This window comes from Rhinolophus sinicus, chromosome 18, assembly GCF_057876585.1.
Source record: "Rhinolophus sinicus isolate RSI-liver-muscle chromosome 18, RSI-T2T, whole genome shotgun sequence".
Lineage (NCBI taxonomy): Eukaryota > Metazoa > Chordata > Mammalia > Chiroptera > Rhinolophidae > Rhinolophus > Rhinolophus sinicus.
Genome location: NC_142518.1, coordinates 94450806 through 94469802, shown reverse-complemented (window position 1 = coordinate 94469802; position 18997 = coordinate 94450806). Strand labels below are relative to the sequence as shown.

Here is an 18997-nt window from a genome sequence, read left to right as displayed (position 1 = left end):
TCTTCTCTTTGCATCCACCTCATTCAGGGCACCTAGAGTGCATTTTGTCTCCATGGAATTGTGAAGGTGTGCTTGTTGCAAGCCTGGAATTGTCTACCAAGCACAAAGCTTTTTAGGAGTGGATGATATTTGCCTCCTGTGCCGTCACTCAAGAATGGCTTTTGTAGTTGAATTTAGCTAGGGCATTCAAGTGCTCTAAGTGCCTGGCAAAGGAAGTCAGTGTCTGGAAAAGCTATGCAGTGAATGTCTCTGAAATGCGATTGATGAACATGCTTTCTCCCCTGAGCCACTTTCCTGTTATGGGGTGGAAGCTGGTCTATTTCTGTGATGTGTTCTGACTTCGCCTCTCCTGAAGCCCACACACTCAGTGCCCCCAGGTTTAAAAAGAAGGAGGACAAATTAACTCTTCTTTTAACGTACTAATGCTGCAGGCCTTTGTGAAATAAAACCCTTGCCGAATGGAGAATATTATTGTCTTTCTGCTTTCAAAAGTTACTTGTTTACCTGTTACTCATAAAGCACAGGGTAATTTGCGATTGGAAAAAGGTATTCTTTGTCTGATGGTTTTCATTTCAGCATCATAGACTCTCCTGAAGATTGCAAAGCTATTCTATTGCTACACATTTATAGAGCTCACCCTCAGGTAAGAGAATTAGTGTCTGGTAATACCTTCCTGTCTGCCAATTTTACCTCACTGATTCAATCTTTGGAACTGATGTAATCAATGGATCAACAGTATTCAAAGGGTGAACGCTATTACAGAAAACTTTCACAAGGTTTGATGATTCATACAGACACTATTCAGGACTTTTAATCAAGTCACGTAAAAGAAGCAAATTTGAATGTTGTTTATGCCTACAATTTTTATGCAAAGTGAAATATTAAGAAGCACTTAGTGAAGCCCATGACTTGGATTTATGTGTGCAAACATTTCTTCTGAGGAAGAAAACTTAGAGTGTTCTAGAATAAAGATCCACACAAACATAAATCACACCAATGGGCAAGAGTAATGAAAGTGAGAAAAATGAGAGGTTGAACATGTTAAGGAAGCTAAAGTGTTGTGCCTTGTTCTGGGTGGTCAGTACACTCCTATGGAAGAAGTTCCAGCTTTGGTGACAGAGTTCTGGGTATGCCTAGTTCAGTTGTTGGTCAAGTGAATGACTGATCCACATTTTCTTCATCTGTCAAATAGGGTTAGCAATATTTACTTCCCAAGATGTTTGTGAGGATCAGGATAGTAAGGATTATGTCTGTTTTTATTTTCCTTATATAATTTACCAGTATGTGTTCTTTATAGTTTTAAAATTATTTATTTCCGTGAGCTAGAATCTAAGTTCCATGTGTATGGTGGGTCTGATAAAGTATTTGACATCTCTTTTACCAGGCAGGTCCCACTCACCCTGAGGGTTGACCCAGTGGAACCCACTGTAGACATGGATGCCTTGGGTCACTACCAAAGCCTTCTGGATAAAAAGGAAGATATTCCGTCTCCAGGAGAGCCTGTCTGGGTCTATTCAGTTGAGTAGAAATACCCCAACATCATGGTTTAAAAAAAGGCTTTGTGTTTAGTCATGAGTAGTTTCGAATCCCAGCTCTCCTGCTTATAACCATATAATCTTGGGCAAGTTGTTTAACCTCTCTGTGGTTTAGTTTCATCATTTGAAAAGTGAGAATAAAAAGGGGAGAAGTGAGGATTAAATGAGATTAAGTATGCAAAGCAAAGAGCAGCCATACCTGGCATGGAGGCTTATGAAAGACAGTTGGGAGGAGTGGCTGCTTCATTAGCAGCAGCATCACTTCCCCTTGAAGACACAAGTTCTTGGCCATCTTGAAGTCGGCTGGGACAATACCTACATTGGAGTTCTCTTTGAGGGAGGCCAGATTCCTGGTCCCTGGCCTTTTCTGTTTGTTTAGAACCTGCTGATCTTGCACTGACTACTGTAGAAAGCCTTTGTAATTAGGCCTTCAAGGCCTGATTTGAATTCCAGTCCTGACTCTCTCATTTTCCATCTGTGTGACCCTGGGCAGGACAAGTTATTCAACCTCTGAGAGCCTCATTCTTCTCAGTTTTAAAATGGTAATAAAACAATTTTTAATGCATAGAGTTTTTGAGAGAATGAAATATGCTAATCCATGTAAAAGTACCTCACCTGGTCACTGATAAGTGCCTGATAAAGGTACATGTATCTTCTGAAGTATAGAAGTAAGACTTTATTACATGAGGTATCATTTCAGAATTGAGTGTATTTCATGTTATTAAAATTATGTGAGAATTGGTGATATGTACATGACAACCACATTACCACAGAATGTTAACTGGCTCAGATGTGCTCATTTTCCAGCCAGTATGGTTAAAGAGGAGTTGCTTATAGCCCATTAAGGTCTATGGGATAGACCCTTGCTACTCAAAGTGTGGTCTGTTGACCAACCACACGGGCATCATGTGAGACCTTGTGAGAAATGCAGAGTCCAAGGCCACACCCCAGTCCTTCCGAATAAGACAAGATCCCTAGGTCACTACCTCTAACCCTAAGGTGTCATTGATACAGTGTTCATTAGCACATTCTCTATATCACTATATTTGATTGCTACAGTGCTCTAGTTTCTAGGGCTACATACGAGGTCTGACAAGTTTGAGAACTTATCCTAGAAAAAGTGCTACCTACCTCATTGTTGAATATCACTACGGTCGCCTTCAAAGCACTCCCCTTGGGAAGCTATCCACTGACACCCGCGCCTAGTCCACCCTTAGAAGCAGTTTTGGAACTTTTTTTCTGGAATGGCCATCAGAGCTGTCGTTGTATTACCCTTGATGTCCTGAATGTCATAAAAATGTCTTCCTTTCCATATTTCCTTTATCTTTGAATAAAGAAAGAAGTCATTGGGGACCAGATCAGGTGAGTAGGGAGGGTGTTGCAATACAGTTATTTGTTTACTGGCTAAAAACTCCCTCACAGACAGTGCCGTGTGAGCTGGTGCATTGTCATGATGCAAGAGCCATGAATTGTTGGCGAGAAGCTCAGGTCGTTTTCGTCTAACTTTTTCACGTAACCTTTTCAGCACTTCCAAATAGTAAACTTTGTTAACTGTTTGTCCAGTGGGTACAAATTCATAATGAATATTCCCTCTGATATCAAAAAAAGTTAGCAACATTGTTGCAACAAGTTCGCAAACTTAATTGCCAGACTTCATATACTATGTACCGTTCTTTTCCAAGAGAGGAGTGAGCCCTAGAAAACTCGAGTGTTTTTTTTTTTTTTTTTTTAATTGGGGAAGGGGAACAGGATTTTATTGGGGAACAGTGTGTATTTCCAGGACTTTTTTCCAAGTCAAGTTGTTGTCCTTTCAATCTTAGTGGTGGAGGGTGCTGTTCAGCTTCAAGTTGTCCTTTCAGTCTTAGTTGTGGAGGGCGCAGCTCAGCTCCAGGTCCAGTTGCCATTGCTAGTTGCAGGGGGCGTAGCCCACCATCCCTTGTGGGAGTCAAACCGGGCAATCTTGTGGTTGAGAGGATGCACTCCAACCAACTGAGCCATTTGGGAGCTCAGTGGCAGCTCAGCTCAAGGTGCCGTGTTCAATCTTAGTTGCAGGGGGCAGAGCCCACCATCCCTTGCGGGACTCGAGGAATTGAACTGGCAACCTTGTGGTTGAGAACCCACTGGCCCATGTGGGAATCGAACCGGCAGCCTTTGGAGTTAGGAACATGGAGCTTTAACTACCTGAGCCACCGGGCCGACCCTCCCATCCCCCAAAAAATCCCTGAGTGTTTTGTTTTGGGTCAAATGGCTATTCAGTGCAGGGCCATCATTGGACTGCTGGGGCCCCAGGATTCTACCTTCTGACACTGTCCTTCATATCCATTGCCTTTGCAATTCAATCCACTTCCCTGTCTAGTGTCTGGAATCCATTTATCACTCTTTTCCCCCCCCTCAAATCCAAGATGGCCGGCTTTTTAGTGCCTCTTTTCTTAGATATAATATCAACCACATCAGGACATAATCTAAATGACTTAGTAAATTATTGATGAAAAAATTCATTTACCAGTAGTATTGACCTCTGTCAATGTGTTTTGTAGTAAGTAGTATTCCAGCTTTCTTGGTGCAAGTGGATGCTATACTGCTATGGTTTTCAAACTTCATTTGCATGAGTTTCACCTGGGAATCTTGTTTAAAATATAGATTCCTGGGCCTCACATATAGGGTTTCTGGTTCCTGACTCTAGGCTGTGGATCAGCATCTGTGCTTTAAACAAACTCCTCAAGTGATTGTAAGGTATGCGGGCCACACTTTTAGAAAATTGCTTGGCTCTGAAGTCAGACTGCCTGACTTCAAATCCAGGCTATGCCGCTGACTAGCTTGAAGTCCTTGGGTCCTGTTTTCCTCAGCAAATAACAATACCTGCCAGTCAATAAAAGGTTGCTGTGATGATTACATGAGATAATGTGAAATACTTAGTATAGTGCTGAACCTACAGTTAGTGATCAATAAATATTAGCTAATATTATTTTTAAATCTAGGTTATGGCTTTCTGCTAAAGTAATAACTAATATTAAAAGAAGATTGTTCCTGTATTAACACACATGTATCTCCAATTAAATTGAATCTCCTCTTCCCTGCACTCTTTTTAAGGGTGTTTTTTCAGGATCCATCAGCTCCAAGTTAAGTAGTTGTTTCAATCTACTTGTGGAGGGCGCAGCTCACAGTGGCCCATGCGGGGATCAAACAGGTAACCTTGTTGTTAAAAGCACTGCACTCTAACCAACTGAGCTAACGGGCCACCCCTGAATCTCCCTTTAAAGCTTAGCAATGATCATCTCTTGTCCTTGAGGTGTTTCTGATCTTGTTCTCAACTGGAATAATTGTTCCTTTTATACCTCTTCCATTTGTACCTCCCACAGAAGGCATTTTATGTAAGAAGTTTGCATCTTTCTTCCCACTTTGGAAGCTCCTTTAGGACAGGGGAACTGTTGTAAGCATACTACAGTCCCATTCCCACTTCATACAGTGCTTAGTACTCAGTAGTACTCCAAATCACATTTGGTTTTTTGACCTAAAGTTCTTGAAGTGAAAGAAGCTTGAACTGAGTTATACCAGACCAGAACCTCTTTACTGTTCTAGGGTGGAGCAAGTGAGAGGTGACAGAATAAAATTAGATGTTGGGTTTCCTCTGACTTGTTTCTGTTACCATAGGATTGGGAGGAAATGTCCACAAGAAGTAGAATTGAGAGGGACATCACAAAATCCATCACAATTACTGTTGTGTTTTAAAAAATTTATAATCATATTTCTTGAAATTATACTTTGGTTCTTGAAGGAAGAAAAGTCCCATCCCTATGAGTGAGTATCCATTAACTTGGTGGATAGGGGTGACTCAACTTGGCCTGTGGGAATTTCTGCATGGGCACACAACAGATAAAGAAGGAAGGAGAATTCCCTTCAGAACACATAAAACAGGAGGCTGGTTAAATTTTCTACTTTTCAGCTGGCTGCTTGAGGGTTTATAGACATGTGTGACTCCAGGTCCTACACTTCATAGAACAGGGATTTGGTACCTGAGAGATGCAATGCTAATGTCAATTCGTTAACTCTTGGACTGCCAGTGTTGAAGGGAGTTAGCAATCATGTTAAGTAAGAAGCAGAGAGCACACACCATTGTTCTTTTAGTGTTTCTACAAGAATGGCAATGGTTAAATGCCTTTAATTGCTGGTTTCCTGTATTATGTCCCATTCCAAAATGATTAGTATTCCTTGGGTTCAAACTCTAGCTCTGCCATTGACCGTCTGTGTGACTTTGGGCATGTCACTTGCCCTTTTGTGGCTTCGGTTCCCTTTATAAAAGGAGAAAACTGAGTTGGGAGATCTTTAGGTCCATTTTAGCTCTGAATACAGGAGATTTTTCCATAAATAGAATTGTGCTTTTCCTTTTTTTTGAAAATCTATTCTTTTCTAATGTTGAAATGCTAGTGGTCCAGTGAGTGAAGTAACCAAACTATAAGAATTGTCTCACAGAGTCTATAATAAGGTAGGAAGCAAAGATACATGCTGAAGTATGTTTCTCGTATTAAATCTATGTTGGTATTCCAAGTGACATTTTCTCCTGCACAGCTCACATTCCACACCAAAATGCTATCTGGAAGGGCACACACTGATTAAGAACTGTTCAAAGAAAATGTATTTTCTCTGATTGATTGTTCTATCTCTATCAGGATAAAGTGCTTTCTATTTGGTAATGGATGACAACTCTCCATACCACTTCATCTGCCAGTTGGGCAGCAGGATGATACAAGAAGCTTCCAAGTCTTGTGGGCTAAGCCATTAGCCATGACATTCAGCTCTAAGCCATGTCTGGCCCTAGCATGGTCACCATGAACAAGTTTAGACCTGTTACAGATGTAAGGTGATTCCTAAATTGATGATTTGGTGGCAAAATCCTTTAAAAGTGGCAAGCCCATCTCAAAGCTTCTGTACAGGGTGGGACCTGGAGAGATTTAAGAGCAGTGCAGAGCAGAGCTTGCAGAGAGGACATTTGGGGCATGAACTGTGTGCTACTTCTTTGCACCCAAAGCAGGAAAGCCCCAGAAGATTAAAACTTAAGAATTTATGAGCTAAATATGTTTCCCTCTGTCTTGGAATGCCTAGTGAGAATACCACTTACATTTGCACAGAATGCGTGCATTTTGTGCTTGTTAAACTGCACGTCCACAGAATGTATAAATTCTGGGGACAGAATAAACTTAGTGGCTTCAGCATCACTGAGGTCCGCGATCGCCATCATCAAATTGTGTGAGTGTCTTTTTTCATTCCCACTCCCCTTTTCAGGAACCGTTCGACTCGTGGCGGCTGGCTCGCCACAAGTGGCACCCGAACAGGGACCTGAATATAGGGGTAATAGTGAGGAACACCGCGTGGCAAGGGCCCGGCTCATAGAGAGCTTATTTCAGTGGATGCGTGGTGAGTAAGGCACTGTCCCCTCGGTCGAATGAATGTGTGAGTGAGTGAGAGTTCCACGACTTTGTGTCACGGAGCTTGCTTGGGCCCCAATCTGCGGTTCCGGTTCTGTCATACGGCATAACGGCGACTGGGCTTTATAGTCCACCTGTCTGGGGAATTATACTGGAGCGCCTCTAGCCAAGACAGATTTAGTCCCGCGAGGGGCACGGCCAGACGGGCATCAGAGTGTTTTTCTTTGTTTGAAAGAAGGGCCGAGTCAGGGAATAAGATGGGTCACGCAACCAGCAAGGACCTGTATGCTAGGGGACTTAAGAAACTGCTTGCTGCTCGCGGCAGTCGTATGAGCCGAGAGCAGTTAGATAAATTCTTAGACTTTATAAAGGAAGTCTGCCCGTGGTTTCCTGAAGAAGGAACGGTCAGCCTGGAAACCTGGCAGAAAGTGGGAGAACAATTAAAGGATTTTTACACTGTCCACGGGCCTCAGCAGGTTCCGATTGAAACATTTGGACTGTGGACTTTGATCCGGGACTGTTTGGACCTTAAACATGAGGAATGCAAATTAGAGAAAGTGAAACAAGCCGGCGATGAGGAGGGAGGGGGCGCAAAGTTGTTAGAGGGAGTTCTTAAAGTTAACAAAGAGCCGGTTGCTCAAGAGTTTCCAGACGACATATGGGAAGATTTGAGCCCTCGAGATCAGGAAAAATTAGAGGATGAGGCTGCCAATTATGATAGGGACAAAAACCCTCCTTTAGTGGCTATGACTCTAGAAGACGAGCAACCTGCAGGCACTGCACTTTCTTTTGCAGATCAGCTAAAAAAGATTCAGGGACAGCTGATTGAGCTTAAAGTTGCTGTGGACGGAGGAAATTGTCCTCGGAGTCCCCAGATTCCTTTTAGAAATCAATGGAATCCTCGGGGTAAAGATCCCCCTTGGAAGCAGAGGTGCAAAGATTACAAGCTGCACTCACTTCCCTCTCTGTTCAAATGCAATTAGTCCAGGCTTAACAGACTAGGCCTTTATTAAAATCTCAATCAAAATAGAAGCCTATATTACAATTAAGCTCTCCTCCAAGTGTAGTTGCAGGGCTGGATCCACAGCCTGAGGCCCCTGTTGTAGCCCCTGTGACAATGAGACAATTACCAGGCATAAAAGATCAAAGGTCCCCCCTACAAAAGATTTTACAAGCTGCTAGTACAGGACCAACTTTAAAAGGGACACATTGCTTCCTCCAATTCTCCCAGGAATTCTCCCATTTTTGTTATTAAGAAAAAATCTGGTAAGTGGAGATTATTACAAGATTTACAAAAAGTTAGCTGTAACCATGGCTCCCCACACTAAATATGTTTCCCTCTGTCTTGGAATGCCTAGTGAGAATACCACTTACATTTGCACAGAATGCGTGCATTTCACAAAGTACTTTCACATGCATTAGCTCATTCGGTTGTTAATACTTTAATCATGGGACATAGATTGAGCATATGCTTTTATCATGTTACAAATGAAGGATCAGTCATGACCTTTAATCTCTGACGCTTGGTCCCACAACCTACTCTTGAAATCATGGCTTGTAGACCAAGGTTTTTTCTACTATTCTAAGCTGTTCAGTTATTCAAGCCTAGAGCTAATGCTGACAGACCAAGTAAGCATAGCAACTCACATTTATTGAGCTCTTATTATGGCTCAGGAACTTTACATAATTCTGACTTAATCTTCACAACAACCTAATGAGGCCAGTATTATGATTGTAACCCTTATTTTACAGAAGAGGAAAATGAAGCTCAGAGAAGTTAAGAACTTGCTTACGGTTACGTGATAGTAAGTCACAGAGTTAAGACTCAAACCCAGTCAGTCTGGCTTCAGAATCCATATTCTTAACCATGATGGTATGCTGCTGGCAACTCCCTGCCCCCTACCCTTTCCAAAAGGTTTAAGAATAGGAAGAAGAGTGGATTTTACTTCCTGAACTATGTTAGCAACAGGGTACCAAGGAGAAATACTGTTTTAAGCCAGTATTCTAGAAATAGCCACTAGGAGCTGATATGATACCAATATGTCCGCAGGCCCGTTTCTGTGTCCTTTCTGGCCTTTGCCACTCTGGGCCCTCTTTCTGATCTCCACAGTCCTTTCCGTCTGTGTCCTCAGCAACATTGTCACCTGTCTTTGGATATGTACTACTCTCCCTTTTAGATGAGATTTGTAGGTTATTGTACAAAAATGTTTCAGATTTAGTATTATTTATTCCCCACTTCTAAAACAAACCTGAGGGAACGCCTTTTATTCTTTTTTTTTATTAGTTTCAGGTGCACAAGACAAAGCAAAACTTAGGCATTTATCATTTATATCCCTCACACTGTGTGAACCCCCCTCCCCCCATCCACTATCCCTCTGTACGTTCCCCAAATTAATTTTCAAAACCCCGTGGACATCTTGTGGTTACCGACTATTTTCTAAACCTCTCACCTTCCCCTTTATCCCCACCCCCCCGCCCCTCTAGCAACCCTCAGTTTTTCCTCCATGTTTCCAAAACTGTCTCTGATTAGTTCATTCACTTATTCTTTTCTTTAGGTTCCGCATATAAGTGAGATCATATGGTATTTGTCTTTCTCTGTCTGACTTATTTCACTTAACATAATGTTCTCTAGGTCCATCCATGTTGTTGCAAATGGTAAGATTTCTTTCTTCTTTATGGCTGCATAATACTCCATTGTATAAATGTACCACAGTTTCTTAATCCAGTCATCTACCGATGGGCATTTCGGTTGTTTCCATGTCTTGGCTATTGTGTATAGTGCTGCAATAAACATAGTAGTGCATAAAGATTTTTGAATTGGAGTTTTGGATTTCTCCGGATAGATACCTAGGAGTGGGATTGCTGGATCATAAGGTAGTTCCATTTTCAGATTTTTGAGATACCTCCAAACTGTTTTCCATAGTGGCTGCACCAATCTGCATTCCCACCAACAGTGCACCAGCGTTCCCTTTTCTCCATATCCATGCCAGCACTTGTTGTTGTTGATTTATTGATGATAGCCATCTTGACTGGGGTGAGGTGGTATCTCATTGTGGTTTTTATTTGCATTTCTCTGATGGTTAGTGAGGTTGAACATTTCTTCATATGTCTGTTTGCCATCTGTATGTCCTTTTTAGAAAAATGTCTCTTCATGTCCTCTGCCCATTTTTTAATTGGGTTGTTTGTTTTTTTGGAGTTGAGTTGAGTGAGTTTTTTATAAATTTGTGATATTAACCCCTTATCAGATATATCATTGGCAAATATCTTTTCCCATTCAGTAGGATCCCTTTTTGTTTTATTGATGGTTTCCTTTGCTGTGAAAAAGCTTTTTAGTTTGATGTAATCCTGAGGGAACTCCTTTAAAAACTGTCTATTAAATAATTTGGACTTTAGAGAGAGATCTGAAACTTTGTAGAAGAAAGGCAAGGGAGAAGAAGAGGTTAAAGATGTTTCCATCAAGAACTTGGAATGGAGGCGCGAGCGGAGCCAGGCGAGAAGCGTGCACGCTGAGTTTCCCGTTTTCACCATGTTGACATCTCTAATGTAAAGATGGTCAATGTGCCCAAAACCTGAAGGACTTTCTGTAAGAAGTGTGGAAAGCATCAGCCTCACAAAGTGACCCAGTATAAGAAGGGCAAGGATTCCCTGTATGCCCAGGGAAAGAGGCGTTATGATCGAGAGCAGAATGGCTATGGTGAGCATACAAAGTCGATTTTCCAGAAGAAGGCTAAAACCACAAAGAAGATTGTGCTGAGGCTTGAATGTGTTGAGCCTAACTGCAGATCCAAGAGGATGCTGGCCATTAAGAGATGCAAGCATTTTGAACTGGGAGGAGATAAGAAGAGAAAGGGCCAAGTGATCCAGTTCTAAGTTTTGGGATTCTTATTTTTGAGAAAAATGTTGATGCTTTAAAAAAAATACCTGTATGAAAATTAATGCAGTGATACACACACACACACACACACACACACACACACACACACAAAGAACTTGGAATGGAAGTCATTTCAAACGTTTCACGAGCTCTGAACAGGGTCCTGGGTCTGCCACTAAGAATACAGAGCTTCATAAAACATAGCCCCTGTCCTCAGGAAGCTCAAAATCGAGTAGTATTAGAATGACCACTGCTCTTGAGCATTCAATTTGGTTTTGAATTCAAGCAAAGACAATAAGTGGAATGAGATGGATTATCTAGTACTTTTCTGATAAACGGTGTTATGTCTTTTATTCAGAAGAGACAAGCTTCTGTCATGGCCATTTAACTCAGTTGGTTAGAGTGCAGTGCTGGTAGCACTAAGGTTGCTGGTTCAATCCCTGCATGGGCCATGGTGACCTGCGCCCTCCTTAAAAAAAACCCACACACAATGGGATTTATAGGTGATGTAATACAGAATTGTAAACCTGAAATCTATGTAATTTTACTAAAAATTGTCACCCCAATAAATTTAAAAAAAGAGACGAGCTTCTTTAAAATGTGGAATAATAATGATAAATTATTATTTTATAGCAATAATAGTTCATTCTCAAGGTGAGGTGGAACTAGGATGCGGACTTATATGTAATATAATGAGTGACATATTTATTTTTTTTATTTTTTAAAATTTTATTGGGGAATATTAGGGAACAGTGTTTCTCCAGGGCCCATCAGCTCCAAGTCGTTGTCCTTCAATCTAGTTGTGGAGGGCGCAGCTCAGCTCCAAGTCCAGTTACCATTTTCTTTTCTTTTCTTTTTTTTTATTGGGGAAGGGGAACAGGACTTTATTGAGGAATAGCGTGTACTTCCAGGCCTTTTTTCCAAGTCAAGTTGTTGTCCTTTCAATCTTAGTTGTGGAGGATGCCGTTCAACTTCAAGTTGTTGTCCTTTCAGTCTTAGTTGTGGAGGACGCAGCTCAGCTCCAGGTCCAATTGCCGTTTTTTCTAGTTGCAGGGGGCACAGCCCACCATCCCTTGCGGGAGTCGAACCGGCAACCTTGTACAAGGTTCAGAGGACACACTCCAACCAACTGAGCCATCCGGGAGCTCAGTGGCAGCTCAGTTCAAGGTGCCGTGTTCAATCTTAGTTGCAGGGGGCGGAGCCCACCATCCCTTGCGGGACTCGAGGAATTGAACCAGCAACCTTGTGGTTGAGAGCTCACTGGCCCATTTGGGATTCGAACCGGCAGCCTTCGAAGTTAGGAGCATGGAGCTCTAACCGCCTGAGCCACCTGGCCAGCCCCCCAGTTACCATTTTCAATCTTTAGTTGCTGGGGGCACAGCCCACCATCCCATGTGGGCATTGAACTGGCAACCTTGTTCAGACCTTGTGCTCTAACCAACAGCCATCTAGTTGCCCCATGAGTGATATTTTTAATGGAGCTTTGGCAAACGATTCCGACCTGCCTTTTTATTATTGCAATTTTTTTTACGAAAGTTTTTTTTTTTTTTAAATACAGGAAACACTTTACTAATAGTTTTATTCTTAAATGTACAACAGGCTGCAAGACAACACTTCATTCTAGCTATAGGTGGCAATAGGTTGTTATGGTAGGGAAGGGAATCCAGATGTTAAAACAGGAATGGAATTCAGGATCACCATTGTCCCAGGCATACGGAACAGCTAACTTTTTGTCAGATTTCTTAATTCCATCTGTGGCCAGGAGGCCCTTCCCCTCGGCCTTTGCTTTTATCTCCTTGAGTTTTTTCTGCTCCTCTTTTTGCTTCTACTTGAATGCCTTATCTTCCTCATCCATATTCTTGGCCCTGCTTCTTGGGTTGCTTCAAGGGCTTCTTACCACCTTCATAGCTAAACATGGCTCCTACTACCCCTTCCCCAGACACTTCCACCGGAAGTGTCAAGACCCTCCTTTTATAAGAGCAATGCATGTATTGCTGTCACACGGGGTGTTAAGTGGGGTCCCATCTTGGGTCTCTAGTCCCGCTCCCCAGATAAGAACGCAGGACATGGTGAGGCCAAAAAGGAACACCTACGGAGCCTTGATAGGGGAGTCATACCATTATAGTCTCACTGGTGGCTGGGTTGGAGACACAGGAAGCAGGAGCCACACTATCTGCAACCTGCCACCCACTTCTCTCTGCCAACCAACCTCACTTGCTAGGTGCAATCCGCCATGCTAACTGCAATCTGTGCTTGCTAGCTCAGCTACCATCTTCTTGCTAGCTCCCATTTTCTGCTAGCGTAGCCACAGCAGTTATATTACTGGCCAATGGCTCACTGGTTACAGCTGACGGCCAACTAGCCACAGCTGATGGCCATCCAATCACAGTTGATGGCCATTTACTACCTGAGCCAACACCTTTCTATGTGAGGCCGAGAGCCTGGAAACTGCACTCCTGGCTCTGTCCCCACACTCCACCCCTACAGGGTCTTGCCTCACAATCTACACGACAAGCAACTTCCGCGAGGGGCCCTGTGCGAGGAGCCTGGAGGTGAATGCAATATCCTGGACACAGCCAGACTCTTTGGACACAGCCAGTTGTTCTCAGGGCACCACCAGTCCTTCTGGGCACAGCCAGACTTCCTGGGCTTCTTAAGGTACCACCAGTCTCCCCAGGCACAGCCAGGGCCTTTCAGGGCACTGCCACTCTCTCTGGGCACAGCCAGACTTCCTGGGCTCAGCCAGGGTTCTCAGGGCACTGGCACTCTCTCTGGACACAGCCAGACTTCCTGGGCTCAGCCAGGGCTCTCAGGTCACTGCCATTCTCTCTGGGTCTCTCAGGGTACCGTGCTGGATCAACAGCCACTCACACTCAAGGTGCTTACGTATTTTCGATGGCAGCCGGTCAAGACACAAAAGCAAACATACACCAGTTCTGCTACATGGTGGTATGTTCCCAAGCAAACAGTCAAGCGGTCCATTAAATTAGGGATGTAGCCCATTCCCCATAGTCCACAGTCATTCCCCAGGGCTGTGTGTTAGCCTCACAATGTGTGCCCTCTCCTCAGGGCGAAGGCTCCAAGTCCTCCCCAACCTGGGGGTGAGGACCTCAGCAAGCACTTCCCAGCCTACAGGGCTGCAAGGACCTTCCCTTTCTCCGGCCTATGCTGGTTGGGGAACCGTCCATGTCTTCCCACCCCTTCACAGGGGTCCAGCTCTCCGGCAGCTTCTCCTCCTGGTCTTCCTGAGATTGAGTGTTCATATGCACAAACTGCTCCACCACCCTTCGTAGCGCTTTGGCCGACACCATACCCTGCTCACTGCGCCATGTGTCATGTGGGGTGGCATACAGAGTCTCTGGTTCCGCTCCATAGTCCACTTGTCTTTGCCAACCTACCTCACTTGCTAGCTTCAATCCGCCGTGCTAACCGCAATCCGTGCTTGCTAGCTCAGCCACCATCTTGTTGCTAGCCCCCATTTTTCTGCTAGCGTAGCCACAGCAGTTATATTAGTGGCCAATGGCTCACTGGTTACAGCTGGCGGCCAACTAACCACAGCTGATGGCCATCCAATCACAGTTGATGGCCATTTATTACCTGAGCCAGCACCTTTCCATGTGATGCCGAGAACCTGGAAACAGCACTCCTGGCTCTGTCCCTACAATCGCTCTGCATTTCTGTGTTCACTGTCATTTTGTAGGAAGTGGCTATGAATATATTGTCTCCAAAGGTAGTGTCTATAGCCATTTTGCTTCGATATTACCTAATAGTTCAGAAGATGCAATAACTTTCCTCATGTGTACCAATTAGAGAAAAACTCCCTTTGTGAAGCAACAACAACAGCATGAGCCAGAACAGGCACTTCATTATCTGCTTCTACCCACAGGGAAGTAGAGATGATGCTGGTAAGAGAATGATTGGCCTGGGAAATGGCAGGGCTTGGGATCCACACTTTCAGGGTTAAAGAACTTTATGCCCACTTCCAGGATTGGCTTCCCTGGAGACCTTGGTGCTGTCTGGCCCCCTGCCTGAGTGGACTCCTGAGGTTCCTCTCCCAGTTGGATACCATTGTCAGCCTCTCCCTTCCCACAACAGCCTATTGATGTCCTGGCACTCATTTCCCAGGGCCCCTTTCAGTCCCCAAGAATCACAAGTTCTTTTCATTCTGGGAGTTTGGAGATGGAGCTGCACCAAAGAGAACAGATGTACTTTCCCTATGGAGTGCTTTAATCTAGTGGATTTCGTTCAGATAGGTAAAGGGTAATTTTGCTTCTTTTCCTGCATCTTTCTGAAAGTTTGTAGGGTCAATTAACCAGGGATGTGCAGGCTTCCCAGCTCCAAAGCAGAAGCAAAAGTCATTTTTTTTCTTTATTCCTTGTATAAGATAGAAGATTCTTAGACAGAAAGTGATTTTTTTCTTGTATACGAGGAAACAGTGCTCTCTTTTTAGTTAAGCTGAATACAAATCTCATCACCCCAAATGGAGTAATCGCAAGTCTTGTAAGTTATCAATGTTTTATTATTTTATTGCCTTTGGTTACATATGGAACATTTTGTTAAAAAGGCAGTGCCTTTGCCCTGAGCCTCAAATTTCCTTTTCCCTCAGACAAGCACACTTACAAGTGAGGGATGTCCAGCCTTCAAGAGTGAATGACTTAATATGTGTTGAGAACAAAGTGGAAAAGTGGGCATTTACTAACCCCCCTGCCCCGCTCCATTGACTCAAACAGTTGTCATTCTCATACTCGTGCTATTGTACCTTCCCTCCCTGCACACACACACAGACACATTTTTTCCTTTCCAAAACTTTCCTTCATTACGGGTATATATTTTCCTTCCTTTCTCGCCCCACCCTACCCCACATTACAGCTTTTGGTTGCCAGTGCTACTGTCTTCCTAACTCTGCCTTTTGTGGTGTGTGTCATTTCAAGGTGCTCACTCTATAGAGCTCAGTTTTCGTTTAAAGAAACAGTTTTTATGGGCAGAGAAAACTCTTTTTCTCCTGTGTGCATACGTCACATATTCACTTAGGAGATGTCAGCTGTGAAGAGCAAGCACTGTGGAGTCAGATAGCCATGAGTTTGGAGCCAAGTCTTTACTTATTAGCTATATGATCTTGAGTGTATCACATCTCTGAACCCCAGTTTCTTCAGTGATTCATAAAGAGAACTTAACTGATAGGATTGTTGTGTCAAGATTTGATAAAAAGGGCACGTAATTTAGCATAGTGCTCAGCCCATAGTAATCAATAAATACTGGCTATTATCACCAAGCATTGTGATCGCCGCTGTTTTTGTTGTTGAGGACTTTGTATTGGCTTGGTTCTGTTTCTTTGCTACTTAGGACTCAGCAAAACTTCTCTATCATCAGATTATTTGCTTTTTTTCTCTGTATCTTTGTGTCTTTCTGTTATGCTTGCTACCTTATTCTGTTCTTTAGATTTGAGATGAAATTCACATAACAAATGGTAAAAATTCACCATTTCAAATTGTATCATTAAATGGAATTTAGTACACTCACAATTTTGTGAAATTATCCTCACTAGTTCAAAACATTTTTACCACCCCAAAGAAAATCCCTTACCCATTAAGCAATCGCTCCCTACTCCCAACTCCTATCCTATCAGCTAAGTTACTTGCTTTTAGATTGATTTCTTTGAAATCATTAGTCATTGCAGAAATCTGAGGAGTTCAGAAAGGTGAATTCTACATAGTGAGAGTTTTCCAAAAGTCAATCAGAAATGAATTCCTAAATTGAAGAAATATATTCTAATATCATAGGACTGACTACCAGAGAAGAGAATGAAAAATCAGAAGATATACTCACACTCTGACAAACACAGAAATTGTCCCTTTGATGCTTGTCTATCATATTTCACATTATTTTCTTTGTCTTGTGGAGAGAAAAAGGGCTTGAAACTTTGAGTGAAGGGAGAGGTAGATTTTCTAAATCCCCTGTAAACAAATTATGGGAAGGCCCAGGATAAAGGTTAGCAGGTCAGCCTCTTTGCTTTACTTTCCATCCTGCCACATTCCAAGTGAGAAATTTTAGATAACCCTCAGGGAAAATGCGACCCTTTGAAGTTTCTGGTTTTTTCTACAGCTGCTGATTTCTTCCCACCATCCAAGGTGGAGGATCCCAGTTAGTTCATCAACACTCGGGTGCTGTCTAGCTCAGCACTCAGGTGCGGTCTAGCTGGCTGCGTACCTCTTTGCAGTGGGACAATTTATAGGCGTACTTTACGAGTCTGTGAGGAGAGGACAGGATTGATAAGGCTGCAGCAAAGGATAAAGAAGGGAAGGAAACTCCAGCTGGCTCAGTACTCAAAAAGTGGGAAGAAGGACACACAGTTAAGGTGCATTGGTGAAAATGCTCTCAGATTTGGCATATGTATGTGAAGGCCTTGTATGTGGGCCAGTTTGCCTTGAGAGGGTGTGGGCTCGTCTGAGAAGGCTTCTGCTGTCCTAGGGAACCAAAGGGCAGAGCTTTCCCTAGACAAGCTTCTCGGCTTAGGCAATGTTGAGGCAGGTTTTGTTTGTGTGGGGTTCAGGGCTTCTAGTCAGGCCTTTTTGGTTGCTGTTTTTACAAAAATCTTATTTCCAGTTTGAGTTATAATTGACATATAACATTGTATACATTTAAGATGTGCAACATAATGATTTGGCATTTGTATATATTGTGAAATGATCACCACAATAAGTTTAGTTAACATCCATCATCTTACAGTTACATTTTCTTTTCCCTTGTTTCGAGAGTTTTTAAGATCTACTCTCCTAGCAACTTCAAGTATATAATACGGTATTAACTGTAGTCACCATGCTGTATGGTAGATTCCCCAGAATTTACTAATCTTACAACTGGAAGTTTCTACCTTTTGATCACCTTCACCCAATTACCCCTCCCTTCATCTCCTGCCTCTATTGCTATGAGTTTGGTTTTCTTAGATTCCACATCTAAGTGAGTCATGCAGTATTTGTTTTTCTCTGTCTGACTTAATTCACTTAGCATAATGCCCTCAAGTTCCTTCCATGTTGTCGCAAAAGGCAGGATTTTCTTCCTTTTAATGGCTGAAAAGTATTCCATTGTGTGTGTGTGTGTGTGTGTGTGTGTGTGTGTGTGTGTCACATTTTGTTATCCATTCATTCGTTGGTGGACACATATCACCTTTTATAAAAGCAACCTCTTCTTAGGAAACCATGTGCCTGACTTGGGCAACTTTGCCATAGTTTAAAAGACCAGAAAAGAGAGTGGGAAAGGCTGACACACTTTGGCCACCTTGCTTTGATGGGAGGCGAATGGGGTGTGTCATATTAATTTTAGAACTAGATATATTGGGAGGTCTATAATTTAAATGTGCTTCCTCTGTTGGGTCATGGTGGGACCAGAGAAACAACTCTTGAGCAAGCAATTCCAGGTGACTCTAATGTAATTAGCTTTGGAAGTGAACTTGGGAAAACACTGCTCTCAGGAGTCATATGGAGGGGGTAGGATCAGAATAACCTGAGTTTTCACAAAAGTTTTATCAGGAAGTTACGTTGAAAAGGAGTAACCCCGAGGTAAGTATTCATTTCTGTTTATGCATAGTTTCTACTTTACTAAGAGAGTTTTAAGTAAGTGGCCATTACTTTTTATTGAAGATACATTAAGTGAAGTTGTAGGACCAATTTAACAGTTTTCATTTTATCTTCATTCATGAGATTCAATTTGAAAAGTGTTCTTGAAAACCTATCTCTGGATTTTAATAAATAGAAATTTCTGAAGGTTTTATGCTCAGGGGTATTTTGTTTCCTCATGTCTGTTCATTTTGGGAAGAATGAATTTTGTCTCCTAGTTACAGGGTAGGAGGTTTAGTGGCTCCCACTGAATTAGTCCTGTTTGTTCCTGGAGCAAAGAGCTTAATAAAAATCAGACTGCATTTTGGAAATTGGATGATTTTTTATGTTGCTACAGTTAGATGGATTCCTATAAATGTGCCCCCAAAAGACTTTTAAATCTCTCTTAAAAGGCAAATATTTCAAACAAAGGGGAAAGTTTCTGAACAGCACAAGTCTTATTTTGGCCCCTGGCATGTGTTTATCTCAAAAAGACTTTTAGAAGTATCATAAAAATACCAAAGCACTGCCTAAATCAACCCTTCCTAAAACTGGACCTTTAGCTAACTTTTC

General features: G+C 42.6%; 1 protein-coding gene and 2 pseudogenes across 3 annotated transcripts in view; 2 read left to right on the top strand and 1 right to left on the bottom strand.

The window, feature by feature from the left end:
* HS6ST2 (heparan sulfate 6-O-sulfotransferase 2) overlaps positions 1-18997 on the top strand; it is a 385504-nt gene that overhangs the window by 201303 nt on the left and 165204 nt on the right. The window lies entirely within an intron of this gene.
* On the top strand, positions 10508-10843 carry LOC109438934 (large ribosomal subunit protein eL42-like; annotated as a pseudogene).
* Positions 12527-12748, bottom strand: LOC109438928 (translation machinery-associated protein 7 pseudogene; annotated as a pseudogene).